General features: G+C 41.0%; 1 protein-coding gene and 1 long non-coding RNA gene across 2 annotated transcripts in view; both read left to right on the top strand.

The window, feature by feature from the left end:
• LOC135210353 (proton-coupled amino acid transporter-like protein pathetic) overlaps positions 1-23,430 on the top strand; it is a 128,070-nt gene that overhangs the window by 18,560 nt on the left and 86,080 nt on the right. The window lies entirely within an intron of this gene.
• Positions 6,172-7,187, top strand: LOC135210571 (uncharacterized). Its single transcript, XR_010313549.1, has 3 exons — positions 6,172-6,315; positions 6,441-6,884; positions 7,159-7,187. It is a non-coding gene; the product is annotated as an uncharacterized LOC135210571 (long non-coding RNA).

Here is a 23,430-nt window from a genome sequence, read left to right as displayed (position 1 = left end):
GAAGGGAAGTGTCTTTCCTTCTAGGAGGCTCCTTAGAAAGCACTCCTACTAAAGACAATATCTGCTCCTCCATGGAAACCAGAAACCTCTTAGTAACCTCCTCTTTATCCTCTTCGGGAGGAGGAGAAGGAGGGGAGGAGTCCATGGGCTCCACCTCCTGACTCCTTCTAACTCTGGGTGACAGAATGGCTCTTTTTGCCTTCTTAACTCCCGAAGGAGACTCCTCAGGGAAGTTTTCCGGGCTCGAGTCAATAGTCGGAGCCTTCCAACTCCTCTTCAGTGGTCGCGAGCGATCCGAATCCCTCCAATCACGTCTAGGAGACGAAGATCCCGACGAAGAAAAACAATCACGCAGGACGCTTTTACAATAGCGATCCCTGGCAGTCTGGGGTGTCACAGAAACCGCCGAAGGGACACCTGATCGGTGGGGATTCTCCACAACCTCCTTTCGGTTTTTGACATTCCTTCTCCTCTGGGCATGTGAGCTTGGAAGAGGTCTAGACCTAGGAGCGTTGCGGAGACGACCAGATGCCCCCTCCCACTACACTGGGGACACTCACATCACTGTCCACTGAAAAATCACTAGCCTTACCTTGCAGGGCAGCCATTTTGTTTTCCATTAACTTGAAGGCCGCTTTTAGATCCGCAAGTTCTTTCGCTGAATCTACAGGTTCTGCAATAGGAGAAGGGGCTGAAAATGAAGGAGAAGTAGCAATACTTACCCTTGGGGAAGATCCCAAGCTAGGAATTAGTTCATTAGATCTCGAACTACTTAAACTTCTAGAAGAAGCTTTCCTCACTCTCTCTTTCTAACTTTTTCAAATAATTAGTTAGATTCTTCCACTCATTCTCACTCATTCATTCTCACATTCCTTGCAAGTATTAGTGAAAGAACATTCATACTCCCTGCAACCCTTGCATACAGTGTGAGGGTCTACCGAAGCTTTCGGCAACCTCACCTTACAGCCTACATTCACACGTCTCACAACCATTCCAGCGTCAGACATTTTAAAGAAAAATCCAAATCAAGTCCACAAAAACGTCCACAAAAGCGTATGCCAATCCAACAATCCAGATAAGTCACCAAAAAGTCATCAAGAAGATCAATTGCCGGTGAAAAAAGAAAAACCAATCGAGAGGAACCAACAACAATGTTGACGGTCCGGACGACAGAAGAATTCTGATTAGAAAACGGGAATGGTTCCTAGTCCTGCCACCCAGGGCAGGGCGGTAGATCACCTGACCTACCAGTAGTGTGTGCCGCGAAATTTGAAATTCTGTCGGGAACGACGGAGTCTATAGCTAAGTATATATCTGGCAGGGAAGTTGAATGTATAAAAATATGAATTGAACTTATATAAGACTGAAATAGATAAAAATGACAAAAGTCATCTATTTTAGTTGGGTATATGTTAAATCTTATTAATCAAATTAGTCTTTTTTTAAATATTAATACTCTATATAAAGAAAAATGATCTGACAGATAGTATTTCTGATAATGATATATTGCCTAAATATAAATTTCTTTCCCTATTAAAAATTAGGCATTCACATAAAATATGCTTGACTGTTAAAATTGTATTGCAGCTATTGCAATGAAGGATGTTCCCTTGTGGAGTATCGTTAAATACTCGTGAGTTAATCTTGTGTGGCCTATGCGTAATCTTGTTAATATTACTTCAGCTCGTTTTTCATTTTGTACTGATGTATTCCACAAGTCTACATTATGTTTGATGAACTTTAATTTATTGGTGTCTGCTTCACTATCCCAAAGATTTTGCCATTTTATTTTTATGCACTGCTTTACTGAGTTTATATAATCTGTAGCAGGCAATTTACTGTCAAACATTGGTGAATTTATCCCAGACTTGGCCTTTTCATTACCTTGGATTCCAACATGGGCAGGAATCCAGCGTATTTCAATGTTAACCCCATGTGAATATAATTTATTGATTATTTGTTTAATTTCCTTTACTAAAGGGTTCTTGTGTGAGTAACTTTTGAGGGATTCAATTGCACTTCTTGAGTCAGAATAAATTACAAATTTGGTATTCAGTTTATCATTTGACAATTTTATCTGACTGATTGCCAATATAATTGCTGTTAATTCAGCAGTAAGGACAGTTGCTTCAATTGCCAATGAATTCTGACTTATTTTGCATGATGACACTGCAGCACAACCAACTCCTGCAGAAGATTTGGATCCATCAGTGTAGTGTATATTGCTTTATGTGGGCCTTTACTTCGAATGTGTTCTAATGTACAGGCGGTCCCCGGGTTACGACGGTTCCGGCTTACGACGTTCCGAGGTTACGACGCTTTTTCTTAAATATTCAATGGAAAATCCATCCTGGGTTACGACGCTTATTCCGAGGTTACGACGCTGACGCTTCCGACGCTCCGAGTTAACGACGCTTTTAAAAAACGCATGCTATGATAAAAATCCTTTATAGTTTAGCACAGTATATAATAAAAATATGTTTTTGGTTACATTACAACAAAAATTTTTGAGGAGTTATGATGGATTTTTGACACTTTTTTTCGTATTTTTTGAATTTTTTTTAGTGACGCCGCATATGCGGAACTAGTTTGCTGGCGAATGAATACACTAGCTTGGGATGCGCAGTTTAAAACAGTCCAAAAGCGCAAATAATGAAAAATCATTGCTTGTTCCCAGTACATAATTAAAAAAACTAAGTTTCTGGTTAGATTACAACACAAATTCCAAGGTTACGACGTTTTATTTGTTATGCTTTTTAACGATACCTCATATGCAGAACTAGTTTTTGAGCGGAGGTGCATAAATTAATTAACGCTATTAAACTGTATGGTAAATTGACCGAACAACGACCTCGGACGGTTGAGGACGCTAAGCGTAACAATACGAAAGGACGCCACTTCAATCGCGTGTCTGCCTGAAGTTCAGTCGGTTGTGTGCTAAGATGTTGCTGAAATTCCTTGCCATTTTCGCAAATTTACAATGGCTCCTAAACGCCAAAGTACTTCCTCCGATGATAGTTCATCCAAGAAGAGGAAGGTCATCACGATGGAGGTCAAATATGACGTGGTAAAGCGTTCGGAGAAGGGAGAAACTATCACCGAAATAGGCCGTTCTTTAGGCTTGAGCAGGACCACGGTGGTAACCATTGTGAAGGACAAGGAACGTATTCTGAAGCATGTTAAGGATGCTGCACCGATGAAGTCAACGGTGATAAACGAGAAGCAACGTAGCCAGAGCATTGTTGAAATGGAGAAATTGCTCATGATCTGGCTGGAGGACCAGAACCAGCGACGTGTTCCGGTGAGCTTAAGTGTGATCCAGGAGAAGGCTTGAGCGCTGCATGAGGCAGTAGTGAAAAAGTTTGCGAAGGCAGTGCTGGTGGTGAATTTTCCGCGAGTAGAGGTTGGTTTAACCGTTTTAAGGCTCGTGCAAATTTGCATAATGTGAGAAGGCTGTAAGGTGAAGCTGCAAATTTGCATAATGTGAAGCTGCAAGGTGAAGCTGCTAGTGCTGATAGCGAAGCAGCAGAAAATTTTCCAGGTGGTTTGGCTGAGATAATTAAGGATGGTGGTTACACGGCTGACCAAGTCTTTAATGTGGATGAGACTGGATTATTTTGGAAAAGAATGCCAAATCGAACGTACCTTTCCAAGGAGGAGAAGTCAGCACCAGGCCATAAAGCTGGAAAGGAGCGACTGACTTTGCTGTTTGGGTCCAATGCAAGTGGCGATTTGAAACTGAAGCCCTTGCTGGTGTATTTGGCCGAGAATCCCAGGGCATTCAAGGGCATTTTCAAGAGTCAACTCCCTGTGATTTGGAAATCAAACAAGAAGGCTTGGGTTACCTTGATGGGTCTTCGAAGATTGGTTCAATGACCATTTCGTGCCAGCAGTGGAGCGGTATTTGACTTCGAAGGGTCTGCCTTTTAAGGCCCTCTTAGTCCTGGACAATGCCCCTGGTCACCCTTCAAATTTGAGCGACATGCACCCTAATGTGAAGGTGGTGTACCTCCCACCCAATACCACATCGCTGATACAGCCAATGGACCAGGGAGTATAGCTCATTTCAATGCTTACTACCTAGAAGGACCATACGTTTTGATTTGAGGGCCATAGAAGCTAACAAGGAGTTGACACTGAAGCAATTCTGGAAGGAAGGGCTACAACATTGCTGATGCAGTGAAAAATATTGCAAGTGCTTGGGACGAGGTGTGAAGACGACCACTTTAAATGGGGCCTGGAAGAAACTGTGTCCACAGTTTGTGCACAGTTTTGAAGGCTTTGACCAGGCAGAAGACGTCGAGACTGTGACGAGGAAGATCGTAGGGCTAAGCAAGAGGCTGAAACTAGATCTTGAACCTGATGATGTAACAGAGCTGCTGGCTTCCCATGGAGAGGAATTGTCTGCAGAGGACTTACTTGAACTTGAACAACAATGATTGAGGAAGAGGCGGCGGCACCAGAGCCAAAACCCAGGTCATTAACTGTGAAAGGCTTGTCAGAGGGTTTTACTCATCTGGAGAGAGCCTTGGCTTCTTTTGAGGCAGAAGACCCTAACGTTGCTAGTTTGACAAAATAAAACGTGGAATGTTAGACTTAGTAACTTTCTACAAGGAGACCCTGAAGGAGAAGCAGACGAAGAGAAGTGTGCAGTCCAGGCTTGACACTTTCTTTCACAAGTCTCCAGTACCACCACCTCCCACTCCTAGTCCTGGTAAGGAATTCTGAACTGTTTTACTAATTTATGTGTTTACATAGTGTACATATAAAATGTGTTAATTTTTTAATGTAACAACTAAATGTAAGAGTAAATTGTAACTTCATTAATTTTCATCATTTGTAATTCTATTGCAGAAGTGGTGACAGTTCCAGATTTCCCCCTGTACTACCCTGTGGTACAGTTTCCAGATCTCCCTGTACTACCTGTGACAGTTCCAGATCTCCCTGTACTACCCTGTGACAGTTCCAGATCCCCCTGTACCTGGACCCTCTGTAGCAGCCCGCCCACCTGTACGTGTACAATCAGGTAAGCAATTTCATTTTTCTCATTTTCATGTTGGAAATTGTTTACACCCTACATACATACGTACACTAACTTACATAGTGGTACAATGTGTTTGATGTTGCATAACCTTATTATTTTTTTTTTCATTTCAGACCCCTTTGATAGTGACAGCGACCCAGATGACCCTGAGCCTTTCCATGGTTTTGATGCCTCGCCTATTCATCAGGTAAGGAATCCTTAACAAATTTGTATAAAATGTTTTATAAATTGCTAATAAATATTTTATTAAAAGTGTACATATGCGACAATTACATCCACCTTATATATTTATTACCCTATCATTCTTTCCAGATCTAGATGTTCCCTCATCAGTTGATACGAGTAGTATCACCTCTCCAGAGCCCAAATCAGTTGATACGAGTAGTTATCACCTCTCCCATTCCTTCAGGTAAAAGAATTCTTCATTTTTATATTGTACATACGTATTACACACTACATATGTCAAACGTAATTTAACATTTGTCAGTAGTTTACAGTAGTAACTCTAATCATTTATATATTTTTTATCATTCCAGACTCCCAAGCACCTGCCCATCCTACTCCATAGCCCAGCCACCCACTCATCTACCATATGCCCATCCCAGTAAGCAAGCCAACCACTAGAATTTGGTAAGGACATTTTTTTTTATTAATGTTTTAATATTACATATGTAATAACCATGTTATGTATGTAACATACATACTATAATCATATGTATTACATTATCATTCCAGACTGGCATGCACCTGTGACTTACATAAACCAGACCTCTACATAGCCTACATGTCTTCATTTTGCTGAAGGTAAGGAATTCTCAGTTGTGTTTAATGTTTGCATACGTACAATAAATTTTGTACACCTAAGTGGTTACATACTGTCCTTTAATATTAATTCTTCATTCCAGACTGCCCATCATCCTAGCCTGTTATCTGTGATAAAGCACACTGAAGTTAAGTTGGAATGCATCCTTATCATGAATGCTCTACACCTCCACCTCCATCTCCCACAACCTAGGTAACAGCTTTGAGACTCACTAAAAGTTGGTAAGTTATGTAAGGAATTTCTAAATTAAGTTTTTATACTACATGTTATATGTGATATTGAAACCACTGTATGGTGCATATTACTGTATGTAACTTACTCTGCATAGAGGACTTACTGACAAAATTATTTTTTGTACATTCCAGAGTCCCCTGAATGATGTAGGCTATGGGGCCACATAAGACTTTGTCCATCCAGGGTTACATTGAACGACAACTTTAAACTAAAAGTAAGGAATTAACATACATTAACTCTTTTAGTACTCTTGATATATCTACAGTAATTAACATATTGCATTCACAACTTTCTGTAGTGTATATTTTGTACACTAATTTTGTTACTTTTTCCTTCCAGAACCAACATTTTTCACACAACTCCAGGTTGTTACTAACAAATTACTACAAGTGTCATCAAGGGATAACTACAAGTAGAAGCACCATTTTTGGATGGAAAAAACCCTTCAGGAAAGTATACGTATCACATGTAACATGTAGTGTAACAAAGTATGAACAGTAGGTTTTTACATACAGTAGTATTACATACGTACATAACTTTTTTTTACAGGAATTTCCAACCAAGTTTGATTATGTACATACATGTTATAAACCACTGTACGTATGGTTACTGTATGTAACTTACTAAACATACATACATGACTTAACTTTGATACTTTTTTGGTACATTCCAGAAAACCAGGACCCCCTCCATGATGCAGGCTATGGGGCCACATAAAACTTTGTCCAGGGTTACTACATAACATAGCACGACAACTGTAAACTATGTACTACTGTACTAAAGGTAAGGAATTATAACATAGTAGTAAACATACATTAAGTAAGTTTTATACGTACATACTAAAAAAAAGTTACCAAGATCTCTCACATGGGATAAGTGATCAAGGTCCCTCATGGAATTACATAATGTACACTCCCTGCTGAACAGGGGGTGTAGACCAATCATTTACAACATGCATAGTACCAGTTGATATTAAACCACTGTATGGTGCATATACTGTATGTAACTTACTATGCATAGAGTACTTACTGACAAAATTATTTTTTGTACATTCCAGAACCCCCTGAATGATGTAGGCTATGGGGCACATAAGACTTTGTGCATCCAGGGTTACATAGCACGACAACTTTAAACTAAAGGTAAGGAATTAAATTAACATTACATTAACTAAGTTTTAATACATGTTATATATGTGATTATTAAACCACTGTATGGTGGCATGATTAGCTGTATGTAACTTACTATGCATAGAGTACTTACTGACATACTAATTATTTTTTGTACATTCCAGAACCCCCTGAATGATGTAGGCTATGGGGCCACATAAGACTTTGTGCATCCAGGGTTACATAGCATGACAACTTTAAACTAAAAGTAAGGAATTAATTCACATACATTAACTTTTTTACTCTTGATATAACTCAAAGTAAGGAATTATAAACTAAAAGTAAGGAATTAATTAACATACATTAACTCTTTTACTCTTGATATCTATAATTTACATATTGCATTCAGGACTTTGTGTAGTATTTTGTACTAATTGTGTTATACTTTTACCTTCCAGAGCTACCAGACTGGGATTTTAGTGTACTCCAGGATCTACCAAAGGATTACTAGTGTACGTGTATAATAGTGTTTAGTGTATAATCTAACCTAAGGATTAAGTGTAGTACATTGTGCTTTATAGTGTCACAAGAGTTTAAATAAAGATAAAAGAATTATACCTTCAAGAACCATCCTTTGCCATTGAAATAACCACACTACACATCATGCAATACTTGCATGTCACACAGGTAAGGTCTCTCTAACTTTTTCTTAGTTTAAGGCATATTTCCAAGTGTCGTTCCGGCTTACGACGATTTTCGGCTTACGACGCGCCTCAAGAAAGGAACCCCCGTCGTAACCCGGGGACTGCCTGTATACTGTTTATAGCGATCTGAAGTATAATCTGGCTTTTTTGACAGATGATAAAGGTTAGAACATACTCTGATTTTCTTCATCATTCATGGAGGTGGAGAATTTGAGGGTGGGAGTATATTTACTCTAACACCAATAGATTCCAAGAACCTATTAGCTCTTATTGGAAAAGGTGGTTCGTGATTACTAATAAATATATTTCGCATGGCAAATAGTTTTTTTGTGGGGAAATCAGTGGACATTATCTTTAAAGCACTTCTCATTGTTACAAGGTCACGATGTAAGGATAATGGGAGGCGAGTCGAGATATCGGTCAACCGCGGAGCAAGGCGAGGCTGTTACGTCATCAAAACACTACGACCTTCCTCTTAAATACGCAGCTAAGTACAATTCTTTATTCATTCTGGTGTGTGTCAGTGAAGTGCTCTCCATACACAAGTCGATCGTCCAATATTCCTGGGGGCGAGTTATACGTAATCTTAATCTTCCTTCATTGCACGCATCTATCTTCAACTATGGATTCTCGCCCTGCAGGCCTTTTTTATCTTTGTTGCTAATTCCTTTTTCTTCCAGAAGTTCTCCGGAAATATCTATAATATCTGTTTTTAATCTTATCATTTTGGGGGACTGTTATTATCTGCAACACTTTTTTTTATTCTATATTGCATATGCGTTTACTCAGTGGACGAGTGTATTCATATAGATATTTTGATAGGATTGCAAGGAATCATAGTGATAAGAAAAAAGCAAAAGTAATCATGGCTACCACAGCTGCTGCTAGCTCTCCCGCACCCAGTAACCCCAATCCTGTTGTGACATTGGTGAGTGCGCGATCTGCAATTGCTCCATTTCAAGGTCGGGTCGAAGTGTTGAGTCTTGGATCTCGTCAGTAGATGCTCATTTAAACGCAAAATGCATCACTGACCCATCTGTACAATTACAGGAAGCTAAAAGTTTCATTGACTTTGCTAAAGGAGATGCAGGTTCGTACCTGAGAGGAGTCTCTTTCCAAGAGGCGGTTTAACACATGGGATGAATTTAAAATTAGGTTACGTGCCACATATGGCGGTGACGAAGCCATAGACGTAGTTTTAGCTTCAAGGAACATCCTTAATCAGGCCTCCATGACTCGGCTTAATGTTGTAGAGAGGGCGGCACTAATTGCTGACCGACTAAATTAATATCAGGATAGTTTGCGTAATTCCACTTGGGTTACGAGAGGCAATATTGCCGTGAAAGATTTTATCAGGCTCACATATTTAACTTGCATAACAGTTATGTTGCCCGAAGCTTTAGTACGGTGTTTTGACAAGAAGCTAACGCCCGACAGTACGGAACTAGACGTGTATCAACATAAAAAAGCACGTCTAAGTGAACTGATCTCGATCCCTTGCTTACACAAGTTTTTGCAAAAAATGAAAGTACACCACAACAAGTAAACATAGACAATAATAATGCAGCAGGGGTAACTTGTTACAATTGTAAGCAATCAGGCCACATGATTGGGGACTGTAGAACGCGTTATTGTTCAATTCATAACAGCTCCACTCATTCATACAATCGTTGCTTCTCACGTAACCAACAACAATGCTAAAAACACGCAAACCGTTGCCAATGATAAGAAGAAGAAGAATCCTCAGTACTATAAGAAGAAACAGGCGAACAGCAACGCTGTTCAAAATCATAAAGAAACAAATCATGCTTCAGGTAACTGTTCTCGGGCCGTCGAACCCGAACTCACAGAGTCAGCCGAATTTTCTGAGTGTGCAAAGCAAAGCAAATATCACGCAATTAACTCCAGCGGGGGAATCAAATAAATTTAATCATTAACAAGATCATTGCGAAGATTTTCCTATGAACCACACGACCGAATCCAAAAAATCGGTGCAGGTCCCCGTAGACTTCCAGCAGATACATGCTATCATAAGTAAAGCTGAATTACATCCTACATTGAATGCCATAAATTTAGAGCACCGACCCTTCACACTTTTTTTATTCCGATAGTCCACGTAATATCATGGATCTGCAGACTCATCACATGTTCGTTTTCGAACTTCCCTATACAGAAGTCCGGAGTGAGGCTCTCGGGTATTGGAAAATAATGAATTAAATGTAGTAGGAGTAACTCATATTCAGTACAAGGTCGGTAAGCGCACCTTTACCGATACCTTTATCATTGTACAAAATATTGATATGTACCCATCTGCAATTATAGGATACCTGTCTACGGGCATTCAAAACATTACCTTAGCCCCTGCAAAACACAGCGTGTATATCAAAGGAAAATTCTATAAGTCTTCTAACACCTTAAAATCAGTTTTGGACAAAACAGAGACAAACCACCAAACAGTAACGTACATTGAGGAACCAATCACTTGTCTCATGAATCAAGACATTATCCAAGCGACCCAACAGAATTCTTGCACACCTGTAATAGCAGCTTGCACGCAAACTCTCGAGCCGAACGTAACTTCGAATATATTAGTGAGTATAAAGAAAACTTTGCCGGGATCTGAAATGTTAATCCTTTCCGATACTCTGAAAACTAACGGATTGTCCGTAACACAAGCAATATACACTGTTGACTCACAACAACAAGTTAACATTCAAGTCTGTAATAATTTGAATACCACTTTAGTGATCCAAAAAAATCAACACATCCTGGATGTGGAAGTTTATAAATATCGCATTCGTACCGTTGCTGAAATTAATCACGCTCAATCAGTTGCGGATGAATCCCTTCTGCAATCTATTAAAAGTAAAATCAATAAAGACATTCAAGAAGAGGAGATTCAGCAGAAATTTCTTGATCTTTTAACTGAATATCAATGATGTTTTCTCCACTACCGAGAGATCCTTGGGAAAAACGGATGTCATAGAACACCAAAATAAGGTTAAAAGACAAGCAGAAAGTCATCTATATACCTTCATACCGACTCCCTATGAAATTCCAGAATGAGATAAATGAAGTAGGTAAAATGTTAGGAGGAGGAGTCATTAAGAAATCGAACAGCCCTTATAATTTCCCCTTAATCGTCGTACCGAAAAAAGATCGAACCTGGCGTATCTGCGTAGATTTCCGTCGCTTAAATGAGGAAACTATTCCCGATCGATTCCCTGTGCCGTACTGATGATATTTTATCTTTGTTAGGACAGAACAAATATTTTACCAGATTGGACTTACTTAAAAGGCTTTCACCAGAATACCTTTAGAAGAAGAGTACCCCATACACTGCCTTCAGCACAGCCAGGGGACATTATGAATTTTACGTATGCCTTTTGGTTTACGTTGCGCCCCAATTACATTCACTAGAATGATTAATACGTATAGTGTTTGGAGACTTGTTAGGGGATATCCTACATGCCTATATGGACAACCTTGTAATCTTTTCTAATACCTTAGAAGAACATCAACGTAAACTAGAGCTAGTGCTACAAAGACTAAGGCAGCATAACCTAAGGGTAAAGATAACCAAGTGTGAATTTTTCAAAACAGAACTAGTCTATTTAGGTTTTACGGTGTCTAGTCAAGGTCTTAAAGTAGTCCACGATAAGGAGTCAGCTATCCGTAACTTTCCGATACCTACTAACGTCAATTTTTAGGCTGTAGTGGGTATTACCGCCATTTCATACACAATTATACTCAATTATAGCCGCTCCTCTAACCAATCTTACGAAGAAGGGCGTAGATTATGTAGTTCACCTATATTAAAATTTCCTGACTTCAGTAAGGAATTCCTTACTGCAACAAATGCCTCAGACCTACTGAAAGTAAATATGCAGTAATAGATAAGGAAGGGCTAGCTATTGTTAACTCACTAGTGCATTTTTAAGTTCATAATATAACGGCTATCCTGTCAAGGTTCTACGGCTCTAAGCCCCTCACCGACTTCTTTAAAGGCTTTTGTCACAGTCCCAAAAGAACTCGGTGGATATGATCATTCAAGACTTAGGCGCAAGGATCTGATATCTACCTGGGAAAGCAAATATCATTGCTGACGCATTATCACGCAACCCCGTGCCATCTTATACGGAGCCATTAGCTGAACTAGTCGATATATCAACATCCGTGCCTATTGTTAAGACTGTATCTGAACAGGAAGACACGGGTTGGAGTGCTGAACTAATACAGACTGAACAAAGAAAAGATCAGCAGTTAAAAAGTTAAAAGAAAATAATAGATGCTTTGAACGGGAATCCTAAGGAGAAGGAATATGTGAAGTAAACGCAGCAGAATGATATAATTAAGGATATTCTGTGTAGGTCCGTGACAAGGAAAACCCGCAACACACCACAGGTGACTAACGACCAGGTAGTGGTACCAATCTCACTTATACCAACCGTCTTAAACTGGTTGCATTCCACTCCATTACATGGTCATCCAGGGTTCTCTATCATGTCACAGAAAGCCAAATCATTGTTTTACTGGCATACGATGCTTACAGATATAAAAAAACACATTGCTAATTGTCGCACTTGTCAGGAAAACGAAGGGCACACGAAGACACCTGTCAGCCTAGGGGCCTATCCCGTGCCCAACCAACCCTTTGAAAGAGCACACTTAGATTTATTAATAGGATTTTACGAGTCAGACCGAGGAAATAAGCACCTCTTAGTAATAATAGATGCCTTGACTCAATATACAGAACTGATAGCACTAAAAACTAAAACCGCAATTGAATGCGCTAGGACATTTTACGAGTGCTACATTTGTAAACATGGAATTCCACACATGATAATCTCTGACTCGGGTGGAGAATTCAATAATCATTTCCTTAACTCGTTGTGTAAATTCCTTTGCATAAAGAAAATCAATACCATGATCTACCACCCAGAGTCTAATGGTCTAGTGGAGAGGGTAAATAGGAAGGTGTTAAACGTATTAAGAGTTACGCTCTGGGGAATGGAGCCCAACTGGGATATTGCCATACCTGCGGTTCTAAGTACTCTTAAACCATTCATATCATGTATCTATTAAAATGTCGCCGCACGAGGCACTGTACGGTACCCCAGCTAGAACACCTTTCCATGTATTTACGCCTACAACCCATTTATCAAATCCCCTACAGGATGTTATGGAAGCAAGTGTAAGTCGATATAATATACTTCGTAAGAATTTAGAAGAATCACAAATCATAATGAAAAGAAATCATGATTAAATCGCTAAGCCAACTACAACATATTCCGTAGGCGATCAAGTCTACATACAATTATATGTACATAAGGGACTAAATTAAAAACTAATGTTTTCCTAAATATTATTACCACTGTAATAACACTACTAGTACTATTAACTTTGAGGGCCAATATCTCAGTTTTATAGTTGACGTTCAAAGGTACTATTTTTCTCCATTATTTATGAAGCAATTTCAAATGCAAAGAAATCGATGGAAAGATGAATAAAAATGCAATATTTTGGTATAGCAAATTTAGTTTTAAAGGTTATTTATAATTTTCTATATTTTTCAGTTCATGTAGCTTCACATCTATGTTTTTACTAAAGATATTGAAACTATAATCAAATTTGAGGGTCCTTGAAATGTTTTTGCACTTATAGCAACATATCTTGGGTTAAATCTGTATCGCATATCTGTAGCCTTGATCTAGCAAAATTTTGCAAAACAGCAGCTACTGGTTCTGACAAACTGCTTTCATTTACATGTGATGGTTTGCGTAGGTTCATCAGGGTCTACAGGCAGTCCCCGGCAGTAGGGATGCACCACTCTGCAACAGGCTCACTGAGTACTCACTTTGATTACAGCCGGCAGCAAGGAAAGACCTCTCTCTTTTGCTCTTGCTGTCTTGTTGAAATTATTAATCACATTCTTTTTCTTTACGGTAAATGCGAGTATGACTGACGTAGCATTTATGCGTTCCTGCCCTGGTGTCCCTGGTCGGAGGTGTGGGACTTTCATGAGCAGGATTGACAGAGACCCTCACTCACTTTTTCCTTCGTGCAGCGGGCATTCTAGTACATCGGAATCCCTCTGTGAGGAGTGTCGTACCTGGTCGCCTGTCCAGTGGGTTGAGTATCACCGGAGCAGGGAGAAAAAGTAAAAAGAGGAAGAGGGAGTCTTCGCTTTCGAGTTCTTCCTCAAAGACCTAGCGACCCAAACCTTCTGCTTCCTCACTGGCGAATCGTCCTTCGGGACCGTCAGCATCTCACTCCTCGGGGAGTGAGGCACATTAGAGCGACTAGAGCGACAAATCAACTCCTGGCCAGCCTTTGAAAGGGCAAGACCTGCCACTTTCCCCTGGTGAAGCGGGAAGGCTTGACCCTTCTAAGGATGTGCCTTGCCTTCAAGTCCATGCTGTTGACGACGCCCTTCGTGTTTTGTGGCCCTCGTTGGGACTTCCTAGCCTGCCGTCAAAGAGGAGACTTTTGTCGGCGCTCTCCTCTAGAGCTGCATCTCCCTCCTTAGTCTCTCCGAGGAGTCAGCCTCAACCTCCTGTACTGTCAAGAGAGACTCCCTTCCCTCTGCATTGCAGCCCCCCACAGCCCTCCCCAGTAGAGGCTCCTATCAACGCTGGCCAGGATTGTCCTCCTATCTGCCCGCCTTCGGGGATGCGGGCCCTGCAGCTTCGTCTTGTCCATGGACAGAGTCCACGGACTCCTCATGACACACCTCCTTCGAGAGCCTTCGTTGGAGGAGTCGCATTGACTCACTCTCCCTCTCAGGGTCAACGTGCGTCCCCCTTCTACATGTGTGTGCTGCTGCTATGCATCAGAAACACCTTCTTAATGCGCGCCATTATCTGTGTTCCTAGGAGCTCCTGCACAGTGGGCTCCGACAGCACACGTGAATACACAACCTTACTCTAGAAAACGCTCACCTGTAGCGCACGTTGCCCAAAGCGCTGCTTCACTTCTGCCTCATCAGCAGCATAAGCACTCACTGGTACATGCCATTGCACGCTCACTCATGTGTCGCCAGAGCGTTCATCTAAACACTCCCGCAGGCTCTCTCGGTATCCAGCATCATGCACCAGACACACTTCTTAGTGCTCCTCTTAATCTTCCAAAGAGCAATCCAAAATACGCTTTTTCACCTATAGAGCGTCATCACTCTCCAGCACGTTCTAACTTGTGCCTTCCTCGGTGTTCTCATGCGCGCCATTCGTCTACACGAGCTTTTGCGCATTCAGAACCTGTGCATGCCTGCACTAGCACCCTCTCCTCCAGAATCGCACGCACCTGCCCGTTCTACGCCTCTTCATACTTGGCACCTAGAACCTTCTCCCTCTGCCTCTTTCAGTGTTTCGCCACAAAAAGCGGAGAAGTCTGAATTTGAATACCCGTCCTCAAAGCTTCCATCATCTGCACCACCTACGGAGGTCCTATCTCCACCTTGAGATCCTTGTAAAGCTGCAACCCAGCCATCCAAAGGGAGTTATTGTTACTGTCATTAGCACACCCAGTTATATCTGAGTTTTGAAACAATACTAAAAATACATTCTACCAAGGTGGACGAGTTACTCCCCCCTCTACTGGGTAGAAGTAAACAATCACAACTACTGCTGCCTCAGAAATGAATTAGTAAATATAGGGAAACTTTCCTTCGCTGACGATGGGTTAGTTTTAGCAAGAAATATAGAAGATGCAAGAATAAATATAAAGATTTCAATAGATATAGGAAATAAATGTCGGGCTACGAAAATAAATCAAAGAGAAAAGCAGCATCATTATTTTCAATATGAAGGATAAACCAGAAGAGATAGAGAATATAAAAGTGAGGGAGAACATAACATATTTAGGAATAAAGGTAAATATTCTAGAAATCTGTTCAAGCTACAGAAAAAGAAAATGATGGATAAAGCACAGAAGTTAGCCAACCTAACCTATTCCATGATAGAAAAAAAGCTTAAAGTTCTAATAGGTAAAACATTCTGGAAAAATATAGCTCTACCATCAGTCTTATATGGAACCAATGTAGTTAATCTAACAGACACAGAAATAGAAAAATTGCAAAGAATAGAGAATGGGGTTTATAGGAAAATATTAGGAGCATGTAGAAGTACAGTAGTAGCCACATTAAGGGGGGAGATAGGAGCATCTTCCACAAAAAGTAGAATTAGGAGTGGAAAGATAAGCTATGTAAATAATACTTTAAATGGACGGAAAGAGTTACTGAAGAAAATAATTAGAGATATGCAAGACAAGGAAAGAAAATATTGGAAAACAGTGTAAAAGTACATGCATGAAATTAAAATCAATTCAAGAAAATTGGAAGGAATGTCCAAACCAGAAATAAAAGAAAGCCAGAATCTGGGACACAGTGAAATGGAAAGAAGACTTGGAAAATAAATTGACTAAATATATATAAAATGTGGAAAATAGAAATAAAAGATGAAGAAATTTATGATAATTCTACTGGTTCAATACTTCTCTTCAGAGCCAGAACCAACTCTCTTAATTTAAATACGTATAGCAAAAAGGCACCAGAATAAGAACACCTGTTGTCCTTTTTGCCCTAATACAGTAGAAGATATATTTCATTTTCTCTTATATTGTTGTACTTATAGAGAAGAACATGTTAAAGCAATTGGGCTACAGCAACCCCATGAGAGAGAGAGAGAGAGAGAGAGAGAGAGAGAGAGAGAGAGAGAGAGAGAGAGAGAGAGAGAGAGAGAGAGAAAGATCGACATTGCCTCGACCCATAACCATTCAAGCACATGAATGATTACTTGCTTGTCATGGATTTCGTCAGGTTGTATTTCTAGTACTAGATAGTCCCCAAAATTGTGGTAAGATACGTTAATTTGCTTATATGTCTTTTTGTACCTTTTGATATAGCCAATGGCATCCTACCAGTTTTGTAGGACATGTGGCAATAGCTTTGAAGGCATTAGCCTAAAGTGTTTTTCTTTTGTTTCAGTTATACTCAATTAATGGCCCATGGTTTATAATAAAGTAACTACAAAAAAGGACCATGGAATGTTACTGATACCCAATTTGAGAATCAACACAGAACGGGGCTAAACTCAACACATAAATACAGAGCCACGTACTAACCCCAACACGAACAAGATAACACAATTCAGATGAGTGATGAACCCAAGAATAGGAGCCGAGCCTAACCTAACCTAAATAGAAGGCAACGTGGAAAATCTACGAATGAAGACAAAATGGAGCTTAATGAACAAGAGAAACATGAAGATCAACATCTAGGCCAAGATGAAGAGCAAGACTTGCATTTATTGAAGCCTAGGCCTATGTCACCTAGTATGGGTAAACGTGTGAGATTGCAATCATAAAGAGGCAAGATTTATAAGTTTGATCTTCTGGTTGATGAATTCAAAAAACAAGAGATTGTTGTGCAAAATAAATAAGGAAGCAGATTTGGCACTTTCTAAAAATGATTGTAATGTAGGCATACTAAAGGATGTGGCAAATAGGTTTCAAATAGAATTAGGGAATATTGACATAACACTCTCCAAAGTGAAATAATCAGAAATACCAGAGGTTGACATTGTACAGAGTCTAGAGTATAATTACCAGGGAATATGCTATGAAAGTCACACTAGGTTAACAATGTTAAAAGAAAAAAGAAAACATGAACAAGAAGATAAAATGTCAAAAGTCTCTCGTAAGTCAGTCTTCATCTAGTAGGTCACATCATACAAGTGTAAGTAAATCTTCACATGTTTCTAGTAAGAAAATAGAACTAAGCACAAAAATGGCTAGGTTAGGCACAGAAAGAAAATACCATAAAGGTGGGTACACACGTGAGAGCCGAACCTTGTATGTGTAACTGAGTTACGCATATACGGTTACAAGTGTCAAAATGTAGAGGACGAACCGTAACCACGTTAAGCACGTAACTTCATTTCAATCCACTGCGATCACCAGTCTGTCTCTGTCCGGGTTGGTTTGTTTACCTGACGATGGCCACCATGCAAGTAGCAGCTGCCGCGTACATTTATACACATTATTTAACGAAGATGAAGCGAAATAAAAGAAGATGGTGGCAATCAAGGTTATATACTAGAAGGGTAGAATACAGTGGTCGGGAATTACTCGCTGACTTGAGATTCCAAGAAGTTTCTGGCCACAGTGAAGTCTTTTCTTCGTTATAGCTAATAAATTGAAGGACCTCTTCGTCACTTCAATTAGCCATGGTAGACATATACGTACTGACTGACCAAAACAAGGGACTCTACTATGGACGGTCTTGTTCATAGTCGGTGTTAACAAGTTCAGCAACCTCTGTTGTTACGCGTGTCATACAGGTCCCGTCCACACATGGCGTAACGTTCAAAGAGACCTCCCTTTGATGCGGGGCCCAAAAACCGACAATTGGCGGGACGGAGGGCGAACCGAGCCTCGAACCTCGCGGGTTCGGGGTTCGGGTTCGAGGAACCGTCCACACTTGCGTTTTTGTTACAAGAATCGGTTACAATACAAGCTTCGGTTCGCACGTGTGTACCCACCTTAACATAATGGAAAAGGCTAGAGCAAATTTACTTACACTTGTATGTTTGTGACCTACTAGATGAAGACTGACTTTAGAGAGACTTTTGACATTTTATCTTCTTGTTCAGGTTTCATTTTTTCTTTTAACATTGTTAACCTAGTGTGACTTATATAGCATATTTCCTGGTAATTATACTCTAAACTCTGTACAATGTCAACCTCTGGTATTTCTGATTCTTTCACTTTGGAGAGTTAGGGTATGTCAATATTCCCTATTCTATTTGAAGCCTATTTGCAACATCCTATAGTACAGTATGCCTACATTACAATCATTTTTTAGAAAGTGCCAAATCTGCTTCCTTATTTATTTTACACAACTCCTTACTTATTTTGCACAACAATCTTTGTTTTTTGCACGCTCACTCGCATGTCGCCAGAGCGTTCATCTAAACGCTCCCGCAGGTGCTCTTGGTCTCCGGCATCATGCACCAGACACACTACTTCTTCAGTAATATAGATGGTAAATCCCAGTAACTGCTCTCCCAACTTCCTAAGAGGAATAGGAAGAGGGACTGGAAGGCGATGGAGAATGACATCAGCTTTGCCAATAAGCAGAGGTCATCACTCCCCGACTCGTCCTCGAGAACTGGGCCCCTACTCCATCACCTTCCAGTCCCTCTTCCTATTCCTCTTAGGAAGTTGGGAGAGCAGTTACGGGGATTTACCATCCCCAAGCTGCCAAGAGTGCGAGGGATAGGGCAATACCCCTGACCTCATGAGCTCTCTGACGCCTTCCTGATCGTCTCATGAAGCCAGAAAGAGACAGTGTTCTTGGACACCTCTTTCTTGGAACCACCGGTGCTAATGAAGTCATCAACACTCTGGCCGGAGATGGCGAGTCCTCTTCAGATAGCACTGTAATACTCTAACCAGATAAGGTAGCATCTCATCTGGATCATCACTAACTAAATCACTCAGGGAGGGGATGGAGGACTAGAACCTATAGCCCTTTACGGCTGAAATGGAGAGGAGCTTTTCTCAGCGAAGGTAGACCATGAAGTCTATGACCTGCTGAAGAGTGGCTCCGACCGGAGAGATAGCCCATCTACGACACCAACCACAGAAGATGGCTCACTTTCCCTGGTATACTGCTGCAGAGGACTGACCGAGGTATCCCACCACCTCTGTTGCTGCTCAATGAGAAAAGCCTCTCGCTCACAAGTGATGGTGGATAACCTTCAGCCATGAAGACACAGGGACTCTATTGCCTATAGTCAAACTCAGCCTTTTTGGCCACTGAGGCGTTAGCAGCACAGTTGCCATAATTCTCTAAATATGTCACGACAGTGATGAAGAAATGTTATATTTTTTATATCAACTAAATATATGGTAATTAGTTTCATAATAAAACTTCATATGTTTACAAATGACTAAGTTTTTGAAAGGAAAATCAAGTTTTCATAGTAAAACTAATATTGTAATACTTACCTGAACACCTGAATTAGCCATGGTCACTGACCAGCCCGAACTACATCCTCACATATTTACCCATAAGTGGGTAATTTTAACTGTCAGTTACCAAAGCTGCAGGTAAAATCTAGTCAAATGAGTTACCTATGTTACTGTTGGCAACACTGCTGAAAATACTGGCCACCAGAGGCTTGTTCCCCTCAATTGAATTATTCACTATCAAATTGAAGTGGGGAGGAGGGTGGGAATCATTCAGGTGTTCAGGTAAGTATTACAATATTAGTTTTATTATGAAAACTTCATATTGCAATACACTCCCTGAACACCTGAATTAGCTTGATTAACAACATTTAATGGAGGTGGGATCAATCTAATTCACCCCGACCTGTCCCCAGAGCATACGCAGGTGCATACGCAGGTAACTAAATCAACCTACCATGTATAAATCTATGTATCCTCACCTAATTATCTAACTCAGTAGGTGAGTCAGTGTTGAGTCTAAGGTACCTTCTGAGTCCGAGGTACCTTTCATGTGATAATCTATACTTCTTATTCATGGAGGTAAAAACAATTCTCCTCACCTGGTTGTCCAACTCAGTAGGTGAATATGCTTGCAGAGGAAGTACCTTACCATCAGTGCCGAGTCCAAGGTACTGCCCGAGTCTGAAGAACCTCCCATATGGCTATCTAGCCTCTCATGTATGGAGGGGAAACTATGAACCTCCCAAGTGGCTGTCTAGCCTCTCATGTATGGAGGAGCCTCCCATGTGGCTATCTAGCCTTTCAAGTATGGAGGCGAAGTTGAGTTTGCAGGACCTCGCTGCTGCTCCCTGGTGCAGATGACTTGTGCTGATGAAGTTGTAGTTATTCCAACATGACCATCGGGAGCTGCCTAACCTCAAGGGCCTAAAGGAATAATACACTCAGTCTAAGCTTGATCAACAGAAACACTCAAGTTCATTTAGACTATCACTGACTGCCTAAACTTCAAACATCCTAATGATAACAAGCTAGCTACAAAACTAATTTACTGCAACGACAGGACCCAGAGAGTAACCTATCTCTGAAGAAACTGAAAAACCCTAAGGTAGAGCGGTGAAAAATCCACACTGACTCAAATAACTGCCTTCACAATCGCAGACACCAAAAAATTCCTCCCGAAAGCCGAAGGGTGTCCATTTGCAATACTTTGCGCCCTTGGACACGAAGCCCCAAATAGAAAGCTCCGAAAGCGATGAAGAACCAGTCACAAGAAGAAACTGACTGCACTTTGGAAAAAGGAACGAGGTGAGCACCTAGGGGAAACCAAATACTACAGGCAGTCCCCGGGTTACGACGGGGGTTCCGTTCTTGAGACGCGTCGTAAGCCAAAAATCGTCGTAAGCCGGAACATCGTCAAAAATACTAAGGAAACCTTACTTTTAATGCTTTGGGTGCATTGAAAACTATGTAAACTGCATTCTTATGGCCTTTTCCATAAAAAAAAAAAAAAAAAAAAACATCAAATATTGATTATTTTGCATTTTTGGTGTCATATTTCATCTGCCAGATGAGCATTGTAGGTGTCGTAACCCTGGAAATAATGCCTGATGAATATACGTAATTGAAAAGCGTCGTAACCTCGGAACGTCGTAAGCCAAGACCGTCGTAACCCGGGGACTGCCTGTAAGATTCTCAGACGAAGTAAAAGTTCCTCAGTATGTGACCAAAAACACACACACACACACACAACAACAACAACAACAACTTTGAGCTCGAACCGGATACAGTATGATGACGACGACACAGAATTGACCATCAACGAGACAACTTGTTTCTAAAAGGCCGCTGCCGAGCGCAAGAGGCACTCTCAACATAACCCTCTTATGGATGTCCGAAAGTGCTGAGGCAGAGGATTTAACAAGTAGGCCTCCTCTCCTTGACAAGAACATAGTACAGCCAACCGAAAGTTAGTCTGTTATGTGAACCCCATCGAAACCTAATTGAAGAGGTTGTCAAACAGTCCAAGTTCTGAGAAACAACCCTCAACTCTCAAAACATCCACATAAGACTATGATAAATTCCTGAACAAGTCGTACTCGACTGCGAAATCCCGCACCCCACCCCACCCCACCCAGCACGATGATGTAACACTTGTCCGACCGCTGTCCAACCCCTCACAAGAGCCAACCAACTCCAGTTCCGCAATTCGTGTAAGAACTAAATACTATGACATAACCCTGAGCTAATCTCACTCGACTGTGCATAACCTTGAGCCAGTCTCTCATCTACGAAAACCCGGCACCAGCCAGTGCCTATGACATGACACCTGGCTGACTACAATGGGCGAGCAACACCCCAAAAACGAAGAGGTCGCAAAACGCGATCCAAATAACGCCGGTTACACCAATAGTAAATAGGACGGAAGTCTGGAGCTGAAGCTACATTGATCAAGTGAGGGGAGGAAGTACTCCCTGAAACCCAGGAAACCAAGCCAAAAGCAAATTGAACACCTTGAAGGATTGATGGAAAAGGCTGAAAAAGGAAGAGAGAAACAAGGAAGAAGCCACACTCTGAGTAACCACCGGAGCACCTAATGCCGACATTGTGCGGGTGGAGAAAACCAACTTGTGCCATATGCACCAAGGGTGCCTCTAAGACAGGCTACGAACTGCGGAACCAATGGGAACCGAAGAAGGAAATTACCAACTACCCTAACGAAAGGAGGACATGAACACGTTTCTAATGATGGTGCAGGCGAACCGACAACTGCCGTAGCCCCAGCAATAACTAAGGTAGGCATGATATGTGTCTCCAACCCTGAAAGCATAAAATGGGAACTGAAGGAAGATTACCAGCTACTCTATGAAAGTAGAGGCTGAGGACAAACTAGTATACCAACACAACGATGGCGAAGATGAATCGCCAACTTCCGTAGACCCCACAAGAACTACGGTGGACAATTACTTCTCAAACCCAGTACAGGAGGATGAAAATACGGAGTGCGGAAACTCCGAACCGCCTCTGAGCATCGAGACCAACAGCCTGCAGCCCCGGCCAAAATTACTTCCATCAACCCCAAAGAGAGAGAGAGAGAGAGAGAGAGAGAGAGAGAGAGAGAGAGAGAGAGAGAGAGAGAGAGAGAGAGAGAGAGAGAGAGAGAGAGAGAGAGAGACGAAATCCCCAAATTTCAGGATGAAACTGTGAAAAACTGTTTGTTCTGGTGTGTTAATGGCAAAGAAAACAGGATGAAAGAGAAACAACCCCGAAGCGATCTCCGAAGAATGACCAAATAAAGAAGACTGTGTTAATACATGATAAGTTTTAGGAGAAATTGGGAAAGAAACTAGACAGCCTCTGTTCCCCATGATAACCTTATCGTGAACATAGTCTGTATTCAAACTAATGTAATTCGTCTTACGATAAATCTATTTTACGATGGGGATAGTAATTAAAATCGACAATACTACATTTTGAAAATAAGTTTCTATATCTCGCGCGCATCTGGCGCAGGCAGCGAGATGGTTTCAATGCCCAATTTTGGCTGAA

Source organism: Macrobrachium nipponense, chromosome 39 (genome assembly GCF_015104395.2).
Source record: "Macrobrachium nipponense isolate FS-2020 chromosome 39, ASM1510439v2, whole genome shotgun sequence".
NCBI classification, from domain to species: Eukaryota; Metazoa; Arthropoda; class Malacostraca; order Decapoda; family Palaemonidae; genus Macrobrachium; species Macrobrachium nipponense.
This window is presented reverse-complemented; position numbering and strand designations above follow the sequence as displayed.